The sequence below is a fragment of the Gorilla gorilla genome, chromosome 19 (genome assembly GCF_029281585.2).
Source record: "Gorilla gorilla gorilla isolate KB3781 chromosome 19, NHGRI_mGorGor1-v2.1_pri, whole genome shotgun sequence".
NCBI lineage: Eukaryota > Metazoa > Chordata > Mammalia > Primates > Hominidae > Gorilla > Gorilla gorilla.
Window position 1 is genome coordinate 109,384,784 of NC_073243.2, and position 11,129 is coordinate 109,395,912.

The 11,129-nt window shown below is 35.5% G+C and overlaps 1 pseudogene; it reads left to right on the forward strand.

Moving 5' to 3' along the window:
* The first annotated feature begins 9,494 nt into the window (after positions 1–9,494).
* Positions 9,495–10,610, forward strand: LOC101149733 (3-hydroxyisobutyryl-CoA hydrolase, mitochondrial-like; annotated as a pseudogene).
* The last annotated feature ends 519 nt before the right edge of the window (positions 10,611–11,129 follow it).

Consider the following 11,129-nt stretch of genomic DNA (forward strand, 5'->3'; position numbering starts at 1 on the left):
TCCATGGTGTATATGTGCCACATTTACAAAGAGGCTTCTTCTGTTCCTGAGTAATTAATGCCTTGAAGAAGCCCAAAAATAAATCTCTCATAGGGTAAATCCTACCTGTGTCAGTTTATCTCATATTTTATTTTTAATAATAGTGTCATTCTATCCTATCTCTATCAGTGGAGCACCCCTGCCCCAGGCATTCTCATCTTTAAATGTGCAGCCCCAAATCCAGCATCTTGTTCAGGTGCTGCCTGACAAGCACTCCTGCCCTCCTAGTCCAGGGATAGACACCAGGTATTCATGAGTAAGGGCTAAGAACACATCAGATTACAATAGAATCTTCACCATGGCTGACTTACTGGGAATTTCTATTTAACCAAAAACCCTAAATCATTTCTACATATATATCTGTTTAGAGATTCATGATTCCTCTCCTGTCTGTCATTTTGAAGTTTTTATTTTGGGTTTTGTTTTAACCTAGGTAGCTGCCCTTCATTGTTTCACAGCAAATGTGATCTCATGAGTGCTCCCCCAGCTAGCTCAATGAAAGTTCCATGTGGATCTTGATTCTCAGGTAGCGGCACATCTGCTGCTATCCCCAGATCAATTGTCATGCCAGAGAGTGGAGGAAGACACACTCAGAATACACAGGGCCACGGGGCCTGAGTGGCACAGAGCTTTCTGCTTCCCTAGAAACAGAAACCCCAAGAGAGCAGGGCCTCCTGCACCTGCCGGCTGTGCACCTGCCACACTCCCACACACCTGCAGCTTCGTGCGCAAGTGCTCAGAGATAGTCTGAGCAATGTAAGACTCCATTGCTTTTCATGATGTCAGAAAATAGCAGAGAGGTTCTTTTATATTCCAGGGTCAACCCAAATTAGAAACCAATTACAAATCATTCCAAGAAGCTAAAACAATGTGCTTTTGATAGAAATAATCAGAGGGTGATGTTTCAGGTCACTTGGCGTCTTCCACAAAGCATCAGCACTCTTAATTCTCATTTGAAAAATTTTCCTTCAAATTAGACACTTTTTAATACTAAATGCTGGTAGTAGAATAATATTTGCAAAATTGTCCTCTTCTTTGAAGATAACTTTTTATCGGAGAAATGACTAAGTGAGCTCTTGTTATCTGCTTAGTTCAGAACACAAAGTATAAACCTAAAAACCTTCAGATTATGATGTATTGGAGTATCAATCCTCAGAAATATCACTTTTGCAGGCACGTAATACTACACTGAAGGGTGAAATAGATTACAAATGGGGCTCTCTCGGAGGAAGGTACCTAAGAGTCCGGTAGACACCATCCTAAATCCTGACCCACAGCTTGTCGCCAAGACAGCTATGAAGGCGGGACACACATCGCAGTTCCATGGCCAAGTGTCATGATGTGGGCTGAGGCCATCCATCATGTGAGCCTCCCACAACACTCTCCCAAGCAGATGTGCTGAATCTCTTTCTTTTAGGAAACATTTAATTATTGACACACTTCTCAATGGGTACTGAGAAAGTGAACTCTTTAAATTTCTATGGTTGCTAAGAAACTGATATTTAATGTTTGAAAATTTTCATCTATATCAGATATATTATTTTCTTCCATTGCAGACAGAACTCGGAGATCTGCTAAAAGGAACAAAATAGGACTTTTATAAAGAGAAATAATGCAGTGTCATGTCTGATTTATTAAGGAATGTTTAGCACAGCAAATAAAGCATAGTTACTCTGGCTAATGAAGATTATTTACTTGCATTTACTAATTGAATATTCAACGAGGAAAATATTTATGTACTGGGTAACATTTTTCTATTTATGCTAAAGGTAATATTGAATGTCATGTAATAAACACCTAAGTTTTTATTTGTTGAGATGTTTACTGAATTAAAACTTTATTTTCCTATAAAATTTGATTAAAAAAACATTTTCAGCTTAATAATTCTGGAGAGTGGAGACATGCTAAATGTACCAAATTGCTTAGTTCCAGTGACTCATGCAATCTATTTGACTGAGAAGCAGGTATAGAAGACTCCCGCCTTTCCTATGGGAAACATGTCCACAAAGGGCGGCACCCGTGTCTGTTGTTCATGCTCCTGTCTAAGATGAAGTGAATTCGTGGCCACCGTGAGCCAGATTCTCCTTCCTGGGAATGTTGATTTGGACAGGGAAATACCAGTCTATTCTCAGTGTTTGGGTGGAACTGTAACATGTGATTTGGTTGCTTAGAAGAAGTCATGGATTAAAAAGTAGAGAAAGCCAGCCATCTTGCAAAAGAAGAGAAACAAAACCAAGGGGCAGAGGAAAGAGACGGAAAACCACACTGAAAGCTTTTCAGCTCCTAGTTCCAGGCCCTTCCTGAGCTTTGACTACATTTCTGCCCTTGAGTTCTACAAGACTCTGTCGTTGCAAGAATTCCTTTCCTGCTTAGGTTAGACTAAGTGGTTTCCTAAACCAGATTTGAAAACTTAGATGAAATGGTCAAATTACAAGATTAATATTTATTTCTAAAACAGAGGCCAGAAGAAATAACACATATAAATAAATCTACACAGTTTTAAAAATTGACTCAGTAGTCGAATACCAGTGTCTTCATCATCATCATCACCATCACCACAAGATTCAGATGGTATTAGTAGAGATCGTAAGCCATGTCTTATAACCCCGCTTTTCCACTTAACTGCCAATCATAGAGAAATTCATGCACATATATTCTGGCACACAAACTGATTTGGGCATTATTTATGATAGCATTATATCTTCTACCTCTAGGCCATCTGGTATATATTTTACAAAATACTATGCAGCTATTATTATATACAAATACATGCAGGTTTTGTTATTTGTTTGGTTTAGGTCATTGATGCATACTATACCCAATTTTCTATGTTGTGCTTCTCTCATTCAATACCTAATAGAAATCTACCCAAGAACCAAATAGATCTTCTAGAGGTAAAAAAGTCAATATCTGAAATGAGAACTCACTAGATGGATTTAGCAGATTAAATACCTCAGAAAAGTGTCACTTGGAGGGCAGAGAAAAGGGGAGATGATAGCAAAGCAAAGATGAGAAAGGAAAGAAATGACTGCACTAAAATAAAATATATAAAATTATCACGTTAATTATTTTGTGTAAATTATATGTATATGAGCAACTAGAAATGTTTGAGTCAGAAGATTTGAAAAGTGAAGAAGTTTGGAAGGGTAAATAAGTTTAAAATTAAATAAATATTCCTTTCGCCCAAAGATCCCAGACCTAGAACTCTATCTCATAGAAATAAATTAAGTAAAAACATATGTACAATGATATTTGTTGCAGGATTATTGCAAATGGCAAGAAACTGGAAATAATGTAGTGCCCTTAATTAGAAAAATGGATGAGTAAATTATGATATTCTATTTTCATGAAATAGAATACAATGCAACCATCAAAAATAAATAGAGCTATACATTGCAGAAGACAAATCAGAGAACTTAAAGATATAAAAAACGCATCATATCCCCTCAAAAAAAAGCACAGAGATGGAGGAAAAACACTAGAGCTTCAGGGACCAATGGGAAAACATTAAACAATCTAATAGAAGTATATCTGGAGTCTCTGAAACAGAAAAGAGGTCAGAAATACACTTGAATACATAATGGTTAATATTTTTCCAAACTGATGAAAGCTATGAACACACAGGTAGAATAAACTCACTAAAGCCCAGTCAAATAAGTACAAAGAAAACCCTGCAAGCAGCCAGGGATTAGAGGGTGAGAAAACATGAACAGGGGAGACTAAGATAATAATAATTACACATTGCCTAAGAGAAACAATGAAAGCCAGAAGACAATGAAAACAATCTATAAAGTGCAGCAAAGAAAAAAAAAGTCAACCTGTAGTTCTATGTCCAGGGATATATTTGTCAAACATAAGGCAAACATTTTTTTTTGAGTAAAGAAATCCAATTATCACCATAGATATGAACAACAACGTTAGTAGGGAAAAAAAACCCCACAACTTTATGCTGAAATTAAGCAAAACCAGCTCAGAATTTGGATCTGTAAAAAGAAATAAAGAGCCTCCAAAATGGTAAATGCGCAAATAAGTATTAAGGTTATTTTTTCCATTTTTGAAATTTTTAGAAATAACTGATCATTTAAAGCAAAAAGTAATACTATATTATGAGGTTTATATGTATAAATAAGATATACGACAATGGGAAATGGAATCACACCCTTATAAAGGTCTTGCATTATATACATAGAGATATAACATTTAAAGGTGTATTTCACTCAGTTAAAGTTTCATGTTGTAAACACTAGACAGCACTAAAATTATGTATAATTATAAAGAGGTACAACTAGTAAGATGATAATTCTGATAAATTGGAATAATTTTATAATCTCAATATAGAAAAAGGCAAAAAAATAAAGACAAAGTAGTAAAAAAACAGATGGGACAAATAGTAACAGGCTGATTTAAATCAAATCATAATAATAGTTACACTAAATATAAATGATGTAAAAACATTAATTGAACAGAAGAGATTATTAGATGATAAAAAAGCAATACTCCAATATATCCTATCTGTAAGAAATAAGCTTTAAATATAAAGACAGAACCAGGTTAAAATAAAATGACAGAAAGGAGGATAAAATGCAAAAACTAATCATAAGAAAGCTGAAGTGACTATCTCAGTATCAGACGAAGTAGGCTTTAGGACAAGAAATTCTACAATATATAGAAAGACATTCAGAATATATTTTATTATAACAAAAAAGTCAATTTAACAAGAAGATATACTCATCCTAAGTTTGTATGTACTTAATAATATGTGTGTTAAAATCATGAGGCACACAATTTCTAGAGTGAAAAAAGAAATAGATACTTCCATGAGTAGAGTTGGTAATATTAGCACTCCTCTCTTAGCAACTAATATAACAAGTGGAGAGACAATCAGCAAGTACATAGAAGACCTAAACAACACCATCGACCAACTCAAATAAGTTGACCTTTATAGAATCTCCACCATACAATGGCAGAATTCATACCTTCTCAAGTGAACCTGGAGCCTTCTCCAATATAAACCAAATAATAGGGTATTACATAAGTTTCAATAAGTTTAAGAGGACTGAAATTATACAGAATACATTCTCTGACATGATGGCATTAAATTAGAAATAAATAATAAGAAGATATTTTTGAAATTCCTAAGTATTTGGAAATTAAGCAAAATATGTTTCGTTTTGTATTTTTGAGACAGGGTCTTGCTCTGTCCCCAGGCAAGTGGCACAATCTTGGCTTACTGAAACCTCACCCTCCTGGGTTCAAGGGATCCTCCTGCCTCAGCTTCCTGAGTAGCTGGGACTACATGTACATGCCATCACACCTGGCTAATTTTTGTATGTTTTGTAGAGACAAGATTTTGCCATGTTGCCCAGGCTGGTCTCAAACTCCTGGGCTCAAGCAATCTGCCCACCTTGGTCTCCCAAAGTGCTGGGATTATAGGAATGAACCACTGTGCCCAGCATAAAATATGTTTAAATAACCCAATGAATTGAAGATGACAGCAATATTTTAAACTGAATAAAATGAAAACTAAAAATGCAACATGTAAAACTTCGCAGGCTTCAGCTAAAGCAGTTCTTACAACAAAATGTATAGCATTACATGCTTTTTTTGAAAAATGGGAAAAGTCTAAATTCAGTAGTCTAAACCTCTACCTTAAGATACTGATAAAATGAATATCAAAGCAAACTCAAAATAAGAGGAGAAAATAATAAAGATCAGATCTGACATTAATAAAATAAAAATGGAAAAACAATAAAGTCAAAAGGTCATTCTTTGAAAGGATCAACAAAATTTATATACTTTCAGTTGACTGAACAAGAAAAAGAGAAGAACAGATATAAATTGCCAGTATCGAGTCAATTAATACATACCACTACAGACCCTAGAGTCATAAAAAGGTTATAAGGAAGGATTATAAAGAAATAGACTTACACGAATATATTCAACTACTTAGATAAAGTGGAGAAATTTTTTAAAGATACCACACATAAGAAAAAAATAGAAAATCTGAATAGCTCTGTATCTATCTAAAAAAAAAAATTTTTAAACATTCCTACAAAGAAAACTCCAGGCTCATATTACTTCAGTAGTAAATTCTATCCATCATTTAAGGAATAAATAATAATACACATTCTCTTTTTAGAAAACAGAGAAGCTTCCTAATTTATTTTATGAGGCCAAACTACCTTGATACCAAATTACCAAAACCAGACAAAAATATCTCAAGAAACATACAGAACAATATCTATCATTGAATATACAAATTCTTTTATAAAATATTAGCAAATTAAACCTAGCAATAAAAATAAAATATATTGTGACCAAGTGGAGCTCATCCCAAAAATTCGGGATTCATTAACATTAAAAAATTCATTAACATGATTCACCATGTTAACAAAATAAAGAAGGAAAACTACACAATTACCTGAATTTATGGAAAAAATAAAAGAAAAGCATTCAACAAAAATCAAGTTCTCAACAAAATCAGGGGAGAAATGGACATCCTCAATCCATAAAGAACATATACACTCAGTCCACAATTAACAACATTTAATGATGAAAAACAATACTTCCCTCCCTATAATCAGGAGCAAGGCAACGTCTGCTCCCACCACTTCTACTAAGCATTGTCCTGGGGCTTCTACCCAGTGCAATAAGGCAAGAAAAAGAAGCAAAAGTCATACACATTGCAAAGAAAGAAATAAAATTGCCTTTATTTGTAAATAACATAATATCTGGATGTAGGAAATTCTAAAAAATCTACGAAAGCTGCTAGAATTAACTGACTAATTTAGCAAGGTCATATAATAAAAGGTCAATATATAATAGTTAATTATATTTCTCTATGCTAGCAATGAGCAATTGGAAAATGAATTTTTTTAAATATCCATTATCAATAGCATCGAAACCTTAACTATGTAGGAATAAATATGTGCCATATTATATGCTAAACTACAGAATATTTCTGGAAGAAATTAAATAAATCTAAATAAATGGGAAGAAATATAGTATTCATTGATGGGAAGACTCAATATTGTGATATCAATTTTCCCCCAATTAATCAATAGAGTCATTGAAATCAAAATCCCAACAGACATTTTAGTAGAAAATGACCAGATTATTCTAAAACTTCTATGAAAATGCAGATAATCTGGAAGAGCCAACACAGCTAGGGCAAAGCTGAAGAACTTGCACCAGCTGACTTCCACGTCTGCCTCAGTAACAAAGTCAATGTGGTATCCACTTTGAAAGACACATGCAGATCCGTGGAATAAAGTTAATAGCCTACAAATCCATGTGCTCTTAAAGGTTCTGTTGATTTTCCAGTCAAGTTAATGGGGAAAAGATAATCTTTTTAACAAATAGTACCAGGACAACTGGATATCAGCTAAAGTACAAAAAACAACAAAAGCAAAACAAACAAAACAGCACCTGTCAAACACATGCAAAAAAACTTGAAACGGGTCATAGGCCTAAATCTAAAATTATAAACTACAAAACTCCTGGAAGAAATAAGGAGAAAATCTTATTTTTGTGACATAGAGGCTAGCACAAATTTCCTGCATATCATGCAAAAAGCTAAACCCCATATTTTTTGAAAAAACTGATAATTTAAACTTAAATTAGAAAGCTTCTGTTCTTAGACTTTTTTTTAAATGAAAAGGTAAGCCATATATTGGGGGAAATATTCGTAATACATGTTTCAGACCAAGGTTCTGTACCCAAAATATATAAAGAACTCTTACAATTTAATAGTAAGAATATATTGAAAAACCAGATTTTTTCAAAGTGTTGGCAAGTATTTCAACATGTCATTTATAAACAAAAGATATATAAATGATCAGTAAGCACATGAGAAAAATGTTTGCCATGTTATCAGAGAAAAGCAAGTTAAAATCTCAAGAAGATATAAGCACAAAACCACTAGATTAGCAAAAGTTAAAAAGCTGAAAAATAGCAAGTAGCAAGTGTTGGTATGAATGTTACACCTCACTGGTGGAAATGTCAAGTGAGACAGCCCTTTGGCAAGCAGTTTGGAAGGTTCTTACAAAGTCGAACATTCACTTAGCATATGGTATGGTGCTTGTGTGCCTAGGTATTTGCCTAAGATAAATGAAAACATAATCCAACAAAAGCTTGCACATGGATGTTCATAGCAATTTTACTCAACAGCCCCACTAAATCACCACATTGAAAATTATGCCTTAATAATGATGCTTGAAAAAAAATGTATTTTTGAATATCATTAGAGAGAGGTTGGAAAGTAACTGAGAAAACATGATCAATTAAAAACAATGGCATTTATGAGGAAAAAATAAAATGGCAAATATAATACCTAGAAATAAATTATTTGGCAGAAAAGAAAAGTGAAGCAGATCAGTACTTGTAATAAATATGAGTTCTGTTCATGTAGCAAAAGAGAGAATCTTACAAATTGGGTTAAAAAAATCCAATTCTGCACCAACAGAAGAGACGCACCAAGGCACAACTTTCATATGGAAGTTGAAAAGAATTGGATGGGAAATGGATGCCAATCAAATGCTAATAAAAAGCTAGCAACTGGAGGCATTGATAGAAAATAAATTAGAAGTCAGGGTGAAAATAACAAGGGGGATTAAATTGGTTATTTATATAATAAAGGGAATAATGCATTAAGAAGACATGTCAGTCATAAACTTTTTTGCACATAACAGCTTAAAACACACAATGTACAAAAAGTAGAAAATTCTCAGTCATTGTAAGAGACAGTAACTTAAAATTCAGAAACTAACAGATTAAATAGAAAGAAAGTAGAAAAGTTGAATACCTATATTTAATAAGCTAGGTCTAATTTGCCTTTCAATATTGAACTTGCACAATTAGAGGATTTGTTTTAAGTGTTCAACAGGGGCAGTGACTGGCTTCCAAGCCCACTCACCTGGCTGTTGACCGGCCTCACTCTCCCCACATGAGCTTGTGCACAAGGCGGCCTCACGATCTCCAGGTCACTGGTCTCAGGGAAACCTTGGCAGCTGGTTTTCCCCAGATCAGTGATTGCAGGATAATGAGAAAGAAAGGAGACTCAAAATGGAAAGTCAGAATCTTTTAATACTTAATGTTGGAAGTGACAGTCCATCATTTCTGACATGTTCTGTTCATTAGCAATTAGTGAAGTCTGCTCTCACAGCTGACATGTATATATGTATATATATGCCTTACATGTCTACAGGTGCACATACCTGCGGATGCAGGACTTACACATCTATAGGTGCACACGTATGTTTACATAGGATTTACATGTTTATAGATACACATGCATGTATATACAGGCATACTTCAGAGATGAGGGCTGGGTTCCAGACCACTGTAATAAATCGAGTCACACAAATTTTTTGTTTTCCCAATGCATATAAAAAGCTGTATTTGGAGGTGCTGGAACCATCCGGGTGCCTCTTGCTCTGCTGCTTTAGCTCCGGAGTGTTTGGCGATGGGGCAGCAGGAGGTGGGGAGGCTCATGTCGAGGTTTAATGCATTCAAAAGGATTAATACCATACTGCACCATTTGAGAATGTCCAAGCACACAGATGCAGCAGAAGACGTGCTATTGGGGGGGGCGGGGGGGACGTGTGCAGATGTATCCATGGCTAGAGAAGTGGGAAGAAGATCCTGAAACTCTCCTGATCATTATAAAGGGAGCCGGAGGAAAGGCTTTCTGTGCTGGGAGTGATATTAGAGTCATCTCGGAGGCTGAAAAGGCAAAACAGAAGATAGCGCCAGTTTTCTTCAGAGAAGAATATATGCTGAACAATGCTTTTGGTTCTTGCCAGAAACCTTATGTTGCACTTATTCATGGAATTACAATGGGTGGGAGAGTTGGTCGTCAGTCCATGGGCAGCTTCAAGTGGCTACAGAAAAGTGTCTTTCTGCCATGCCAGAAACCACAGTAGGGCTGTTCCCTGATGTGGGTGGAGGTTATTTCTTGCCATGACTTCAAGGAAAACTTGGTTACATCCTTGCATTAACAGGATTCAGACAAAAATGAAATGATGTGTACAGAGCAGGAATTGCTACACACTTTGTAGATTCTGAAAAGTTGGGCATGTTAGAGGAAGATTTGTTAGCCTTGAAATCTCCTTCAAAAGAAAATATTGCAGCTGTCTTAGAAGATTACCATATGGAGTCTAAGATTGATGAAGACAAGTCTTTTATACTTGAGGAACACATGGGCAAAATAAACAGTTGCTTTTCAGCCAATACTGTGGGACAAATTATTGAAAACTTACAGCAAGATTGTTCATCTTTTGCCCTAGAGCAATTGAAGGTAATTAATAACATGTCTCCAACATCTCTAAAGATCACACTAAGGTAACTCCTGGAGGGGTCTTGAAAGACCTTGCAAGAAGTACTAACTATGGAGTATCAGCTAAGTCAAGCTTGTATGGAGGGTCATGACTTTTATGAAGGTGTCAGAGCTGTTTTAATTAATAAAGACCAGAGTCCAAAATGGAAACCAGCTGATCTAAAAGAGGTTACTGATGAAGATTTGAATAATCACTTTAAGTCTTTGGGAAGCAATGATTTGAAATTTTGAGGTGACAGGCTTTCAGGGTATATTCTGTAGCATGGGTTGGCAATCTGCAGCACGCAGGACAAATCAGGCCTGCTGCCTATTTTTATATGCACTACAAGCTAAGAATGGTTTCTGCATTTTTAAATGGTTGGGAAAAGAAATCAAAGACTAATATTTCATGAAGTAAAAATTATATGAAGTATCAGAGTTCACAAATAAAGCTTTATTGGAACTAGTTATAAAAAAGTTATATTAATCCTGGCCAGGTGCGGTGGCTCATGCCTGTAATCCCAGCACTTTGGGAGGCCGAGGCGGGTGGATCACGAGGACAGGAGATCGAGACCCTACTGGCTAACACAGTGAAACCTCGTCTCAACTAAAAATACAAAAAAAATTAGCCAGGTGTGGTGGCAGGCGTCTGTAATCCCAGCTACTGAGGAGCCTGAGGCAGGAGAATGGCATGAACCCACGAAGTGGAGCTTCATGTAAGCCGAGATTGTGCCACTGCACTCCAGCCTGGGCAAAACAGCAAGACTCCCATCTC